The sequence below is a fragment of the Colobus angolensis genome, unplaced genomic scaffold (genome assembly GCF_000951035.1).
Source record: "Colobus angolensis palliatus isolate OR3802 unplaced genomic scaffold, Cang.pa_1.0 Scaffold23, whole genome shotgun sequence".
Lineage (NCBI taxonomy): Eukaryota > Metazoa > Chordata > Mammalia > Primates > Cercopithecidae > Colobus > Colobus angolensis.
Window position 1 is genome coordinate 17,641,290 of NW_012115488.1, and position 17,922 is coordinate 17,659,211.

Below are 17,922 nucleotides of genomic sequence, written 5' to 3' on the forward strand. Positions count from 1 at the left end.
AATTAGCTAGGTGTGGCGGCACACACATGTAATCCCAGCTACACGGGAGGCTGAGGTAGGAGAATCGCTTGAACCCAGGAGGCAAAGTTGCAGTGAGCTGAGATCATGCTACTGCACTCTAGCCTGGGTGACAGAGTGAGACTTTAAAAAAAAAAAAAATCTGCTCTTCTTCCCCCAAGTACCTCTAATAAGCATGCCATTTGATACTATCAACTAAATAATAGAATATGCTGTCCTTTGTACCCAAAAGGTTATGTCATGGCTCCCTGCCAGTGAAATATGTGCTTGGGGTGGTGATGTGTTTGTGTGTCACCTCCCTTAAGATCATGCTACAGATTTACAAGAAGACTAGGGCGACCCGCACCCAGCAGGATACGCTAACATTCTACAAAGCCAGAATGGCTGCCCTTAGCCTCCTTGGAATGATGTTAAAGCAACTGAGTAAACTGGTCCTGCCAACTGCAATGTAATAAAGTAGGTCTATCAAACTTCAGCAGGAAGAAAGCAACAGGGCAATGTTTTCTAACTGAGTTCTTCATGGGTAATATTTCTCTGACCCATTTTTTATTTCAGTAATGAAAACTCCAGCTCCAGAAAGAAAAAAAAGCATTCTGCTACCAGATTGAGTATACAAGACCTAGCCACAGATGAATTAACCAAGTAGGAATTGCACCTGCCATAGATGACATTTTCAGAACATTATCTCAATCAATAATGTAACACTACCAAGGGAAATGGTGCTATTTGATAACCCAGAGGGTTTCCAAAGCCTTCTAACAGGAAGCAGTAAGGTGAGATTCAATGAAGGGGGAGATGGAGAGGGACAATAAATTTATTTTCTAGTGAGCCCTTCTTTTGCGCTGCTAAATAGCGATGCCATTAATGCAGTGTTGGTCATCAGCACAGTGAGGACTGTGAGTAGAGCTATTGATTGGCTCACCCTAAGTGCAAGGGAAAGATTCTCGGCCTGAGTCAGCTCATGAATGTCCATCTTCCTTCTTGGGAAGGAAAAGGAAAAAGGAGTGAAACAATTTGGGGCAGCCTGCAATACAAGATCCTTAGCATCCTGTCACACTGGAAATCTGGGTGACATCTGGAGGTTAGGAAAGTGTACCTGGGGAGCTGGGAGGAAGGGTGGCAATAGGACAGGAAGCGTTCACAAAGCAAAATGACAAATATGGAATGCATTCTGTTTACATTTTGAGCCGCAGGCCATTATGAAGGGTTCATTTGTGCATGGTCATTTATTTTATATATTCTGCCTTGAGGCAGCATACCATAGTGGTCAATATTAAGGGCTGTAGAGTAGACAGTTCTGAGTTTAAATCCACCTACTTTACTAGTTATGTGGCTTTAGACATGCCAAGCTATACTTAAGCTTCAGTTTCCTCATCTTTACAATAAGAATTCTAAAAGAAATTCATACCTCCAACATTCATTGTGAGGTTCAATTTGTTGCATTTTAAAGTTTTTAGGACCTGATACAAACCTAGTGCTCAACCTACCTTACTCAGAAATGGACCTAAGATGGATAGTTAGTTGTATTTTCACTTTTGGGAACTGGCAAACCTATGAGCTATTCCTAGAGTGAACTTTGCATGTATGCCCCTGTGAACATCCAAGAATTTAGGACGCGGCCACAGTTCTGCATAGTTTATTCACATCTATGAGGGAGATGTGCTGTGCACATGGTTCCTAGGAAGAGTGCATGAGACCAAATACAAAACCTGTGCATATCAGGTGCTTCCTACTGGACTCCTCACTGCAGCCACCCCGGAAATCCAGCAAACATTCTTTAAAGCACCTACTAAAAAAATAACCCTGACTTGTGAGTAACCATTTGCCCTGAACGTAACTTCAGGAATTAGGGATAAACTGGGGACAGAAAGAACTCTGAGGAAAAGCTGCTAATGGAGAAATTATTGCTAGTGATTGCTGGTCATGTATCATACAGCTTGGCAAATCACAGTCCCAGTGTAGAGAGCACCTAACTTTGGGAAAGGACACTCTGAAATGTTTTGATAGATGGGGTTGTATATAAGTGGTGTGGAAACTGGGCTTCCAGGGCTCACATCATCACCATAACTCTTATCCACAGATTCCTTCTCGTTGTTCAGCCTAGGCCAACGGTGGCATTCTTACCTTCTCAGAAGTGCTTGAAATAGACAATGAAGAAAAGAAAGAGAATAGGCCATCTGCCATGAAGGCTCACAGATTTAAATTGGCCCAATTGAGCAATGCCCTTCTCCTCTCTGATCTTAAAATGGTTTTCAAATGTGAGAGGTGAGAGGTGCTGTGAGAAATTTTACACAGATGCTCAATAAAAAGGCAACATGGGAAAAAATAATGAAAAGATATAAAACTATAAAAATGACAGAAATGGGAAAGGGAACGTGGAGCAAGTGACAGAGAAGGGTGGAAGAGAGATGATTAAGAAAGTTGTGTACAGTTAATAGAAACACTGATTATAGGCAATGCCTGAGGTGTTTATGGAGAAGAGCAGTGACAGGGAGCAACCATGTATTCTTTCATATCATGACTTTTAAAATTTATTTATTTAATTTATTTTATTTATTTATTTATTTTGAGACAGAGTCTCACTCTGTTGCCCGGCTGGAGTGCAGTGGCTCCATCTCGGTTCACTGCACTCTCCACCTCCCGAATTCAAGTGATTCTTCTGCGTCAGCCTCCTGAGTAGCTGGGATTACAGGCACCCGCCACCACACCTGGCTAATTTTGTATTTTTAGTACAGAATGGGTTTCATCATGTTGGCCAGGATGGTCTCAGTCTCCTGACCTCATAATCTGCCCCCCTCAGCCTCCCAAAGGGCTGGGATTACAGGCATGAACCACCACGCCCACCTTAAAATTTATTATAGATCCCTCAGGCATTAGAGAGCATAACTGGCCGAGACTGATTTTGTCGACAAAATCTAATGTGGACTATCTCCAGCATGAAGGGAGAAAGGAGGGATTTATTTTATGGTCACAGAGGTACCTTGCGGAACCCAAGGGCAGGAATGGAGCCTGGGAAGCTGTTAGGATCTCATCTTCTGACTCTAAAGTCACTTTCTCCTCTCCCTCTCAGCAAGCTGACTTCTCTACCTCGCAGGTACTCATGGTAACATGGCCAACTCACAGAGTTACAGTTTTATCCACCTACAGAGAGTTCACAGCCTCAGCGGAGAATCCCTTTGGCTCAGCTTAGGTCAGGTAAGATAGCATTATACAAAAAGAGCAGCGGGCATCTCCCTCATTTCACCACAGGCCTCTGAATTTTTGGCACTCTGGGGCTCTAAGGCATTGGTGGTGTGGCCCAGCAGGAGAAAGCAAAGCACCAGCGCCCAGCAGTGCTAGGCAGCAACATCCAGGACAAATACCTTAGGAAAAGCAGCAGCCCAGCTGGGCACAGCAGGAGAAACACAGGCACACTCAGAGGAAGAGGTACAGGGCAGAGGCACCACCCAGTTAGCAAGATTTATCCAAAAGCCCATGCAATTCAGCCCTGCAGCACTCACACCTAGGTATCTGAGCGGAATCTATAGGAGGCAGATGTGGCAAGAATCTTGGAAAGTTGTGCTATTAATGCTAATATCACTGTATTTCTTGACGTTTGAGGGTGTTACGTAGATACAAAGCTCCTGCCAAATTACCTAGCACATCAGTGGTGCTTAATAAAGATAGGTATTCTTGTTATCAGGACTGAGATTTAGGTAGTTTGGTTTTCTAATCCCAGTCTCTCACCTGAATTCCAGACTTGTATTTTCAACTGACTGCATATCACTTCCACATTAATGTCTCATAAAGATCTCAAATGTAACAAATCTAAAGCCAAACACTTGATTCCTGTCACCTACACACAGACACTCTCTGCTCAACCCACAGCCTCCTCCTGTCTCTAGCGATGGCACCACCCTTCACCAGGGCTCAGGCTTAAATAGTGGCTCAGAGAATCGGCCATGTCTCTTTTCATCTCACACCATATATTAAATTCACCAGAAAACTCTGTTACACATATTCCAAATTTGACCATTCGAAAGGTCTCCCTGCTGACTCTTTCTCCTGCCCATGCCTCCATAGACTCTAACCTCTAACCTGGACGATAGCAAGACACTCTTCTTTTTTTTTTTTTTTTTTTTTTTGAGACGGAGTCTTGCTCTGTCGCCCAGGCTGGAGTGCAGTGGCTGGATCTCAGCTCACTGCAACCTCCGCCTCCCGGGTTTACGCCATTCTCCTGCCTCAGCCTCCCGAGTAGCTGGGACCACAGGCGCCCGCCACCTCGCCCGGCTAATTTTTTGTATTTTTAGTAGAGACGGGGTTTCACCGTGTTAGCCAGTATGGTCTCAATCTCCTGACCTCGTGATCCGCCCGTCTCGGCCTCCCAAAGTGCTGGGATTACAGGCTTGAGCCACCGCGCCCGGCCAACAAGACACTCTTCACGAGCCTTCCTGCCTCCACACTTGCTCCTCTGTGGGCTCCAACTCGCCAAGCGGCAACCAGATAGAACCTACAAAACATAAGTAGAATCACTCCCTGCTCAGAACTCCGCCCTGGGTTTCATCACATTTAGAATAAAATTCAAAACCCATAGACAAACACAAACAGATGGACTTTCTACAAACTACTGACTTGTACCCTTCAAAAAGAGCAGTGTCATAAAAGACAAAGTAAAGCTGAGGATCTGTTTCAGACTAAAGGAGACTAAAGAGACATGGCGGTTAGATGCAGTCTGTGTAGGATTCTGGACTGGACCCTGATGAGGGGGAAAAATGGTTCTTAAAGGACATTATTGGGACAACGGATAAAATTTGAATATGAACTCTGTCTTAGATTATAGTGTTATACAATGTTAAATTTTTATGAATTATGAAAGAGAATATCCTTGTTCTTAGAGGCATACACTGAAATATTTTGAAGTAAAAGTTCTGCAAATTATTCTCAAATAATTCAGCAGATAATGGTAATGTGTATGTGTATATAATATACATAGCTAGATAAATAGTCTGAATGTGGCAGAAATTTAATAATTAGTTAATTTAGGTGATGCATACACAAAAGTTAATTGTACTATTTTTACAAGTTTTCTGCAAGTTCAATTTTTTTTTCCAAAAAAGTTAAAAACAATCCTTAGCCCATGCTGGCTGACATGGTCTAAATTTTCAGCCCACCCCCTTCTTCTCACTTTAACCACATCCATCTTTGCTTCTTCTAGGACAGGTATGCTTCTGCCTCAGGGCTTCTCATCCACTCTCTTTCTGCCTTAGATATTTGCAGGCATAAAGCCCTTCTCTTTTATTCAGGCTCTGAGAAGCCCATCATGACCATTCTATCTAATGATACCCCCTCCCTCTCTACTCCTGCACCCTCCTTTGTTTTCCTTCACTATCTTACTACAGTCCTTGTTTATGTGTTCACTGTTTGTCTCCCACGTTAGGATGTAAAGTCCATAAGGCAGATAATTTTTCCTATTTATTGTTTTGTGCCCAGAGAAGACAGTTTTGCCCCTATGAATAAATATAGGAAGGGAGGAAGGAAGGGAGGGAGGGAGGGAGTTAGGGAGGGAGGGATTCAACTTGGTAATGCTTCAAGAGAAGAAGTAAAACTGAAGCTAGAAGAAACAAAAAATAAAGGAGTCAAGAGTGAGCTGACAGATGTGATTTTATAATCAGAAAGGCTTTAAGCTTATGGTAACCCCTTTTTCTGATACTTGCCTATTAGCAATATCAGTAATGGAGGCTGTATGGAAGGGAGGGAGTTGGTTCTAGAACTAGACTGATCCTGTATCCAGTGCAGGGGAAGCAAAGGGATCTAATACCTGTTGATCACCTCCTATGTCCAGACACAATGCAGGCACCTTGCAAACTCTATGAGATTTGAGGAAACTGAGGAAAGTGGTTGAGTAATTAGACTGTGATCACCAATCAGTGAGGGGTGGAGCTTACATTAGAATTTAGACTCCTTGGGATCTAAAACTCATGCTCCCCATATGAAGCCATGATCCTGACCAATAATGTCTTACTGTTGCTATAAGGTTTACATTGAATTATATAGTACCTACTTGAAAGAAAATACTAACGAAGTCTGAACAAATAGCCCTATTAAGCTAACCCCCTTTTATGAATAAATAAACACTAAAAATGGCCATTTTAATGGTTTGCTAACAGGGCATCTAAAATATTTGAGAATACTGTCATTAAAATGTAAGTGTTTCTCCTGTAATCTTACTTATCAAACACTTGTTTAATTATTATAAAAATGAATTTTTCCCCTAGTCCATAGCAAATGCAAAAATGAATTGTATTATTGTTGTTTAAATCAGTGGGGTCAATAGATCAGGCTAAAGAATCTTTAGCCTGTTTTGTGTGTAACCATCTGTATAAACACATATGCATATGTATAATGTTGATAAAACCTTATGTAAGCTTCAGCATTACTAATCACTTTATAAAAATGTGCTGAAACTTGTCCACTTATCAGAACCACATTCTTTGGCAATCAGAGGATAGTATGATGAATTCAGTTTATAAAATAACTCTCTGTAATAGAATAGAGATTTTAGTGAGGAGAAAAATTGGACTGAATATAGCATAAAAGGGAAGACTCATTCATTTAACAAATGTTTATTGAACACCTGCTAAGTACAAGCCACTCTGTTAAAAACTGGAAATTCCACACTAAATAGGCTCATTTTCTTACCTGGAAGAACTTGTGGTCTAGCAAAAAGGAATATTATGTTCAACCTTCGGTGCTCAACTTTGAAATAAAATGTTTTAAAATGGACTAGTATGGTTTTAATATACCAACTATAATTTATTTCTATAATGCCTATCCATAATTTCAATAAAGTATAGTAATTTCTGTCATGATGTGTGCACTGACTGGGCTCAGCTGGGTGGTTCTTCCTTGGGATCTCTCATGAAGTGGTGGTTAGAGGTCACCTGAGGGAAGCAGTGATCTAAAGTTTCAGTTGGGCTGGACATCCAAGGTAGCCCACTGAAATGGTTTCAGTAGACTGAAAGTCTACTGAAACTTGTAATTTACATTCATTTAGAAACAGGTTCAAGCATCTTATTTGCCCATCATTAGAAGGAAGATCACTTTTAAAGTCTCAAATTTTTCCCTAGTGCCTCATATAAAAAAGAACTATAATAATTTTCACAATAACTAACATAAATTAACTTTGGGAAATTGTTATCAGTTCTTCATATTTGAATAGGTAGGCTCAGAAAACCCCCAAAGACTCTCCCTATACTTAAAAATTTGTAACTCACCATGTGGTTTAGTAATCTCAAAAAGATAAGTAAGGAATCGTGAGACTTTGCTGAAGTTGCTTATCAGCTTAAGGAGATTTTGGGCTGAGACAATGGGGTTTTCTAAATATACAATCATGTCATCTGCAAACAGGGACAATTTGACTTCTTCTTTTCCTAACTGAATACCCTTGATTTCTTTCTCTTGCCTGATTGCCCTGGCCAGAACTTCCAACACTATGTTGAATAGGAGTGGTGAAAGAGGGCATCCCTGTCTTGTGCCAGTTTTCAAAGGGAATTTTTCCAGTTTTTGCCCATTCAGTATGATATTAGCTGTGGGTTTGTCATAAATAGCTCTTATTATTTTGAGGTACGTTCCATCAATACCGAATTTATTGAGCGTTTTTAGCATGAAGGGCTGTTGAATTTTGTCAAAAGCCTTTTCTGCATCTATTGAGATAATCATGTGGTTCTTGTCTTTGGTTCCGTTTATATGCTGGATTACGTTTATTGATTTGCGAATGTTGAACCAGCCTTGCATCCCAGGGATGAAGCCCACTTGATCATGGTGGATAATCTTTTTGATGTGCTGCTGAATCCAGTTTGCCAGTATTTTATTGAGGATTTTTACATCGATGTTCATCAGGGATATTGGTCTGAAATTCTCTTTTTTTGTTGTGTCTCTGCCAGGCTTTGGTATCAGGATGATGTTGGCCTTGGGAAGGGGAACATCACACACCGGGGCCTATCATGGGGAGGGGGGGAGAGGAAGGGATTGCATTGGGAGTTATACCTGATATAAATGATGAATTGATGGGTGCTGACGAGTTGATGGGTGCAGCACACCAACATGGTACAAGTATACATATGTAACAAACCTGCACGCTATGCACATGTACCCTAGAACTTAAAGTATAATAATAAAAAAAAAAGAAGATAAGTAAGGAAATAAAAAATTCCAGATGGCAACACGAGAGCACCCAGATCTATAAAGCAAACATTAGGTCTAAAGAGAAATATAGACTCCAATCAATAATAGATGGGGATTTCAACACCCCACTCTTGGCACTGGACAGATTTATCTAGATCTAAAACCAACAAAGAAACATCGAATTTAAACTGTAGCATGGACCAAATGTACCTAACAGAGATTTACAGAACATTGCAATCAACAGCTGGAGATATACACATTTTTCTCATCAGCACATGGAACATTCTCCAAGATAGACCACATGTTAAGATACAAAACAAGTCTAAAAAAAATTCAAAAACATAAATCATAACAAGTATCTTACCTAACCACAGTGAATAAAACTAGAAACTAGTAGCAAGAGAAACATTTAAAACTATACAAATGGGCCAGATGTAGTGGTTCATGCCTATAATCCCAGCATTTTGGGAACCCAAGGCCAGAGGATCAGTTGAGGCCAGGAGTTCAAGACCAGCCTGGGCAAATATAGCAAGATCCCATCTCTACAAACAATTTCAAAAATTAGCTAGGCATGGTGGCACATGCCTGTACTCCCATTTACTCAGGAGGCTGAGGCAAGAGGATTGCTTCAGCTATGATCACACTACTGCACTTCAGCCTGGGCAAGAGTAAGACTTTGTCTCTCAAACAAAAAACCAAAAAGAAAACCAAACAAAAAATACTATAAAAATACATGGAAATTCAACAACATGCTCCTGAATGGCCAGGCATGGTGGCTCACGCCTCTAATCGCAGTACTTTGGGAGGCCAAGGCAGGTGGATCACCTGAGGTTGGGAGTGTGAGACCGGCCTGACCAACATGGAGAAACCCCATCCCTACTAAAAATACAAAATTAGCCGGGTGTGGTGGCACATGCCTATAATCCCAGCTACTCAAGAGGCTGAGGCAGGAGAATCGCTTGAACCCAGGAGGCAGAGGTTGTAGTGAGCCAAGATCATGCCACTGCACTCCAGCCTGGGCAACAAGAGTGAAACTCCGTCTCAAAAAAAAAAATCAGTAACATATCTATACACAAATAGTGAACTAAGTAAAAAAAAAAAGTCAAGAAGGCAATCCTATTTACAAATGCTACAAAGAAAATACAATGATTAGGAATAATTTAACAACAATAAAAACAAAAACACAACAACAACAAAGGAATGAGTTTAACCCAGGAGGTGAAAGATCTCTACAAGGAAAACCATACAACACTGATGAAGGAAATTGAATCTTTAGCCTGTTTTGTGTGTAAACATCTGTATAAACACATATGCATATGTTGATAAAACCTTATGTAAGCTTCATCATTACTAATCACTTCATAAAAATGTGAATGTCAAAAAAAATGAAAAGACATTTGCATCCATGCTCATGGATTGAAAGAATTAATATTGTAAAAATGACCATACTACCAAAAGCAATCTACAGATTCAATGCAATTACTATCAAAACTACCAATGATATTCTTCACAGAAATAGGAAAAAAACTTAAAATCTGTAGGGAACCACAAAAAAAAAAAAAAAAATCCTAAGCAAAAAGAACAAAGCTGCAAACATCACACTACCAGACTTCAAAACATACTACAAAGCTGTAGTAACAAAACCAGCATGGTGCTGTCATAAAAACAGATACATAGACCAATGGAACAGAATAGTGATCTCAGAAATTAATCTGCACATATACAGCCAAATGATTTTTGACAATGTCATCCAGAATACTCATAGGGTAAAGGACAATCTCTTCAATAAACAGTACTGGGAAAACTAGATATCCATGTGCAGAAGAATGAAACTACCTGTCACCTGTTTAAAAAGTCAACTCAAGTGGATTTAAGACCTAAATGTAATATCCAAAACTATAAAACTACTAGAAGAAAACAGGGGAAATCCTTCAGGACACTGGTCTGGAAAAATATTTTATGTATAAGACCTCAAAAGCATAAGCAACATAAGCAAAAATAAACAAATGAGAAAGGGGATTAACATCCAGAGTACACAAGGAACTCAAACATGTCAATAGCCCAAAAAAAAAAAAAAATCTGATTAAAAACTTGGCAAATGATCTGAACAGACATTTCTCAAAAGAAGGTATACAGTCACTAAACATATGAAGAAGGGCTTGACATCACTAATCATCAGGAGAATGCAAATCAAACTACAATAGTGTATTATCTCACCAGAGTTAGCATGGCTATGATCAGAAAGACAAAAAATAACATGGTGGCAAGGATGTGGAACAAAGGGAACTCTTATACACTGTTGTGAGAAAGTAAACTAGTGCAGCCACTATGGAGAACAGTGTGAATGTTCAAAAACAAAAACTACAAATAGAGCTACCACATAATTCAGCAATACCATTATGGGCATTTATCCAGAGGAAAATAAATCAGTATATCAAAGAGACCTCTGCACCCCCATGTTTAATTGCAGCACTATTCATAATAGCCAAGATATGAAATCAACCTAGTTGTACAACACCAGATGCTTGGTTAAAGAAAATATGGTATATATACAAAGTGAAATACCATTCAGCCATAAAAAATAATGAAATGCTGTCATTCACAGCAACATGAATAGAACTGGAGGATATTATGTTAAGTGAAATGAACCAAGAACAGAAAGTTAAACTCCACATGTTCTCATTCTTATGTGGAATCTAAAAAAAGTGGGCATCACAGAAATAGAAAATAGAACAGAGTGTACTAGAGGCTAGAAAGGAGGAGAGCTAAGAGGGAAATAAGGAAAGATTTGTTAAACAATACAAAATTACAGCTACATAGGAGGAGTAAGTTCTAGTGTTCTATACTACTGGAGGATGACAATAGTTAATGATAATATGTTATATAGTTTCAAATAGCTAGAAAGAGGATATTGGCCACGTGCAGTGGCTCACACCTGTAATCCTGACATTTTGGGAGGCTGAGGTGGGAGGATTCCTTGAGCCTATGAGTTCAAAACCAGCCTGAGCAACATAGAAAGACCTCATCTCTACTAATCTATTTTTTTAATTAGCTGGTCATGGTGGTCCACATCTGTAGTCCCAGCTACCACTTGACAGCTGTGGCAGGAAGATCGCTTGAGCCCAAGAGGTCCAGGCTGCATGAGTTGTGACAATACCATTGCACTTTAGCTTGGGTGACAGAGGGAGACTCTGTTTAAAAACAAAACAAAACAAAACAGAAAGAGAAAACTGAATGTCCCCAATAGAAAGAAATGATAAATGCAAATGAGATGATGAATATGCTAATTATAATTACTGTGTGTTAATTTTTTAATGTTATTCAGTAAATATATGTGTGTGTGTGTGTATATATATATATACACACACATTATATGTGTATGTATGTATGTATAGACACAGGGTCTGACTCTCACCCAGGCTGGAGTGCAGTGGCGCAGTCATAGCTCACTGCAGGCTTGAGCTCCCGGGCTCAAGCATTCCCCCTGCTTCAAGCCTCCTGAGTAGCTAGGACTACAGACACTGCCATCATACCTGGCTAATTTTTGTAATTTTTTGTAGAGATTTGATCTTGCTATGTTGCCCATGCTGATCTTGAACTGGCTTCACGTGATCCTCCCACCTTGGCCTCCCAAAGTACTAGGATTACAGGTATGAACCATCACTCCTAGCCAAAAAAAAAAAAATTAAATTAAAAAAATAATAATTTAGTGAACTGAGTAAAAACAAAGAAAAAATGAGAAATGTCCCGATAGTAAATAACAGATTCTAGCATAGAAGGAAGAGAAAAAAGTACATTAAGAGGTCTCAGTTGCAATTTTTTCCGATAAGAACTTCCTCCAGCCTCACTCACTCTTTGTGTAGTCCCACAGTGCTTCCTGTACCTCCTGTTCTCCATAAACAAAGATTCAGTCCCATTTCCTAGCTCCCATTTTCATTGTAAGTCCTGCTGCCATTTATCAGTATAGACACGCATGTTGATTCCCGAGCTCTCTGGGAATCTCCGGATGATGAGATTACAAAGAAAGTCTCAGGAGGCTGGTTCACTGGAGGGCATTTTGAATCGATTGTGAACATGTGTTGGGTGTGTGGGTCAATGAATTCTGGGGGTAGGCTCGGGTGGCTCAATGAAGAAGGCTACTTCCTTAGGCTACTTCTGACCTCAATTTAAGCAAATTATTTATAGTTGGGATAAAGTAGTTTTTGCATGACCTTAAAGTAAATTGAACAAGCCAATAGACAACGTAATGATCACCCACTTTGAAGCTCCCTTTTTTTTTTTTTTTACAGGAAAGAGATGCATTTAGATATTTGGTAAGAACTTCATAGAGACTAAGGTGATGGAAGTGTGGGAAGAAATTTCAGAAGCAAAGAGAAATGGTTTGTTTTTTAGAGAAATAAATGGGCCAGTGTTTCAAATACTCCATTTCATTCATGAAGTTGGCAGCAGTATCAATAAGCTCAATTGCTAGCAAATGGTGATCTGATTAAAGTGGGAAGAATATATCCAAACACATAGAGATTATGAACTAAAATTCCTAAGATTAAATTATTATTTCTTTTTTTAGATGGGGTCTCACCCTGTCACCCAGGCTAGACCGCAGTGGTGCAATCATAGCTCACTGCAGCCTCAAACTTCTGGACTCAAGTGATCCTCCTGCCTCAGCCTCCTGAGTCACCAGGATTAAAAACCATGCCCCATTAATTTCCTGCCTTAGCTTTCCAAAGTGTAGGGATTACAGGCATGAACCACCATGCCTGGCCTAAAAGTACTTTCTTTCTTTCTTTTTTTTTTAAGAGATACTGTCTTATTTTGTTGCCCAGGCTGGTCTTGAACTCCTGGCCTCAAGTGATCCTCTCACTTTGGCCTCCCACAGTGCTAAAATTACAGGAGTGAGCCACCACTAAATATTCTTAATGTATTATTTTCTGACTGTGTTAGTAGGACATTGGGTAACTTTTTTTTTTGCCAGAAAAAAAATCTCAAAGATTGGCTTTTACTTTACAAACTTTACATTCCTTGTTCTCTTGAGAATGTCATTCCACTTTTCAAGTTCACTGAACTATACCAACCCACTTGAAAAACTAAATTGACCTCAGTTATCCTTTCTTTTTTTTTTTTTTTTTTTTCCTTTTTGTGGAGAACGGGGTCTCGCTATATTACCCAGGCAGGTCTCGAACTCCTGGGCTCAAGCTATCCTCCCGCCTCTGCCTCCCTGAGAGCTGGGATTACAGGCGTGAACCACCGCGCCCGGCAAAAATGAACCTAAGGTAACATTGCATTAGGTTGTTCATTCCTTTTGTTGTCCCATTCCCAAGTATCTCCTGGTGCTTAAAATGTCGATAGTAATAATGAAATCACTAAATGAAAACTGGAGACAATACGCCCAAATTTCAGAGAAGAAAGAAGAAAATGTTCTTTCTCTTCACTCCTCCCGTGGAATATGAAAATGATAAAGAGTAGCAGTGACTAACCTCCAAACTCTTGCTTCAAGGGCAGGCAAACGGTGTTTCAGATGGATATCTAAGACATTCAAGCTCCAAGCCCCAGACCTGCAACACCTCTGTCTCTTACCCTTGGATGACTCAGTCCTACAGTTTGGATTATATGGTCCGCATTTACCTGGAGCTCTTCCTTAACTGATCTATTATGTATAACAGGATGGCTCACCCGGCAGCAATTTTGCAATCTCTTTCTCATGAAATATTTTGCAAGAAAGCTCTCCCTTTGACACCCTATTCAGCATAATATTGTATCATGTGTAGATTAATATTGCATTTGTTCCATGATCAGTTATCTTGCAAAGTGAGTTATTCAGAACACAGCCAACAATCAATAGGAAGATGAAAAAATTATCTGAAAAACCAAGTAATACTCTTATAGAATATTACTCAAAGAAAAATCTCTCTGGCCATTACTCAGGACTTATTTACTGCTATTTTAGATACAATTCTTACATGCTTAATAAATCAACTTGTTATTCACCCAATTCTATGCAATCTTTTTTGAGATAGGGTGTCACTGTGTCGCCTAGGCTGGAATTCAGTGGTACGACCACAGTTCACTGCAGCCTCGGCCTTCCGGGCTCAAGCCATCCTCCCACCTATACCTCCAGAGTAGTGAGTAGTGGGAACTACAGGCAGGCTCCACTACCCCTGGCTAATTTTTTTGTGTTTTTTAAAGAAACAGATCTCACTGTGTTATACCTGCCTCAGGCCCACAAAGTGTTGGGATTATAAGCGTGAGCCACTGTGTCCAGCCACTAATGACATTCTTAAAGTTACTCCTAGGCTAACCCAGGCCATAAAGATGGTGCAGAACTGAAACACAGTGCCTGGTCTTACACAGGTCCTCAGCAGCCTTAGAATGTGCTCTATGAACTGTTTATGATGTGACTGAATGGGATGATGAGATGCAGCCCAACAACACTATGTTCACTATGAGAAACTTAGTGAAAATATTTGGATCTGAGGATTCATTTCTTTCTCTTCTTAATATAAGGAACCATACTGGCTCTTCTTTTTAAATTGTAAACTCTGTGAACAATGTAAGTGATTGTCATTCATATTCTGCCTTGGTATCAGAAAGCTCAAAGCCAAGATTCTGATCCATTTCTCATTAGTGTAAAGGATTTCATGAGAATAATTTTGTGTTTTGCATTTTGTTTTTTTTTTATTGGCATCATTTTTCTCACTTATTTTGAATTTACATCTTTTTGCCATATTGTTTGTTTTATTTTTAAAAACTCATATGGAATTTACCATATGCTAGACACTGTTCTAAGCACTTTACAAATATTAATTCATTTAGTTCTCATAGTTACCCTACGTTATCATATCCATTTATGGATAGTTAAAAATGGAGGCACTTAGATATTAGTTGTATATCATTTAATCTACATAAAATCTTTTTGGAATATAAGAAAATATATGGCTGGGTGCAGTGCCTCATGCCTGTAATCCCAGCACTTTGAGAGGCTGAGGCAGGTGGATCACTAGAGGCCAAGAGTTCGAGACCAGCCAGGGCAATGTGGCGAAATCCCATCTCTACAAAAAAAATAAAAATTAGCCGGGCATGGTGGCTGCAGCCTGTAGTCCCAGCTACTTGGGAGGTTTAGGTGGGAAGATTGCTTGAGCCCAGGAGGCAGAAGTTGTAGCAGTGCTGAGATTGTGCCACTGTACTCCAGCCAGGGCAACAAGGGGAGACCATGTCTCAAAACAATAAATAAATAAGTAAATAAGTAAACAAATAAATAAAGCAAGCTTATTCAAGCTGGAAAGGCTGATTGAAAAAAAAATTTAATGCTTAAAATTGATAAGTTAGTAAAAAGCAATAGGTAGAAATATAGAGGTAAAATACTAGGGGAACAAAAGCTAAAGGTTTAAGTGATTGCTTATGGGCAATACAATTCAGGTGTAAAGGATCGTGGGAACTGCTGTGTGTGTGTGTGTGTGTGTGTGTGTGTGTGTGTGTGTGTGTGTAAGCCTTTAACACTTTAATACTTTTTAAACCAGGAATGTGATTTATTTGAAATTTCTAAAATAATAAATGAAAACATCCACACAAACTTCTCAATCATAAAAGTGACTATCCTTTGATCACTCGCTGTGTGTGGTTCACTGAAAGGATATCAATCGTGTGATATCATAGGGAATTTCCTGAGCAACAGAGTGAAATTGAAAAATATGTTAGACTCTAGATCTGACTACAGTTGAGGTTGGTATAGCTCTTCTGTCAAGGTACGTGTCTTCAGATTACTAAGGTTCTACTTCTCTGAAACACAGTACAAAGCTATGGCACTTTTGAAGCAAATACCTGAGAACAGGGCTTTTCACAGTGCTGGCCTCAGACTCTGTCCCTCATGGTCCATGAAGGATCATCTGTCTGTTTAGCAATTAAATATTTTTTAAAAGTTACAATAATTATTTATATATATTTTGTAAATTTGAGATGTAAGATTAACTATAAGTTTTGCTAAAATCTTATTCTGTTCTAATAATTTATAGACTTTAAGAGTTTGTACTGTATTAATAAGAAACTCTTGCTTAACATTCAACTAAGCTGAAATATTGTCTCTTGAGCTCAGTGTTTTCAAGTTAATTAAATATTATCACTTAAATTAGTTACATTAAGCATGTTTCATTGCTGTCATTCCAATTCAAAGAATATACCCATCTATCAAAAGCAGCTCATTAAACATTAAAAGAACTGATAAAAATGGTAATATAAATACTGTGACCCAAAATAAAGTTGGAAGTATGAATAGGGAGAAGTGCTCTAGTGTGAATGTAAAATGCAGATCTGTATGTGCAAAAGCAAATAAATCTAAACGTGTAATGGTTTTGCACAAGCAGCCAAAAAAGAAAAGTGTGATTAAGTCCCATGATGAATATATGATAAACAAACTTTATTGGAAAATTGATCCACTGCCACCAGTCCCAGTACATTATCTGTTAGAATACTTGTCTATAGCAACATACAGCTCTAGAGGACTTCAGGCATAAAGACTGTTCTTGTAAAATCAATCAGTTTTTACGAAACTGTGCAGAATTATGGTATTCAATAAATGATTTCTTTTTCTGATGACATATAAATGACCAAACTACCAACTGATATTTAAACAAATTTATATACCTATTACACTTTATTGCTGTGAAGGTTTTTAAAATCATAAAAATGTAAATGCCTTTTGTTATACCAGGGAGAAAGCAGAATACTTTTGAAGAATAACATGTCCAAACAACATGTCTTACTAGGAATGAATAACTTACATAACACATAACAATTAAAACAACGTTATACTGCCTCAGAATTAGAAATACAATCTAGTGAAACAGAAACCAGTTTCTAGTGAAACAGTTGACCCCAGCATATAAATAGAAATGACATATAATGGAATTGACAATTCAAATCAATGGGAAAAGAATAACGTATTTAATAAATTGCACTTGAACTATTGTTTATTTATTTTCAAAAAAAAGTATCTTTACCTCATCCTACATGAATATAAACTCCAGATGTTTTAAAGACATAAATGTCAAAAGAAAAACATTTTTAGATGTTAGAAGAAAATATGGATATATTTGTTTATATATGAACCTTAAATTGAGTAAGAATTTCTTAAGCAATATACCAAAAACACAAGAAGCAAACGACATGAAGAAAAGGTTGATACATCTGATTATATCAAAATGCTTAGCTTGAATATAAAATTTTAAGATATATTTATGTACTAAAAATATAAAATCATGAATCATTGTTAATTTGAAAGAAGCAGGAAAACAGTAGATCCAGAGAAAGTATCCAGGAGATTTTAATTATATGTATAATTTCTCAAAAACATCTTTATATCCATATATGCCTGTCTATATATAATTGTATCTATATTTCTCAAAAATATGTATAATAAGCATTTATGGCAAAATGCTACAGTTTGACAAAGATGTCTTACTGGTGTGGGTTGTATTGTTTTCTATAATTTATCTATTTTATGCTTGAAATAGATTGTAGTAAAAAAAATCAAGAATATTTAAGAGACATGGAAAATAGAATTTCAGGTCCATCACATAGTAATAAGAGCTCCAGAAGGAAATATTAGGGCAAATGGAAGCTTAGTGATATGGTTTGCCTGTGTCCCCACCCAAATCTCATCTTGAACTGTAGCTCCCATAATTCCCACATGTCATGGGAGGTACCTGGTAAGAAGTCATCGAATCATGGGTGTGGGTCTCTCCCATGCTG

At 38.6% G+C, this 17,922-nt stretch overlaps 1 pseudogene across 1 annotated transcript in view; it reads left to right on the top strand.

Annotated features, from left to right (window-relative positions):
* Nucleotides 1-734: 734 nt before the first annotated feature.
* Nucleotides 735-17,922, top strand: part of LOC105513470 — a 45,888-nt pseudogene continuing 28,700 nt past the window's right edge. Inside the window, exon 1 of the transcript XR_001002031.1 lies at nucleotides 735-791. The product of XR_001002031.1 is annotated as a tRNA-dihydrouridine(16/17) synthase [NAD(P)(+)]-like pseudogene (transcript). The remainder of the gene's footprint in view (nucleotides 792-17,922) is intronic.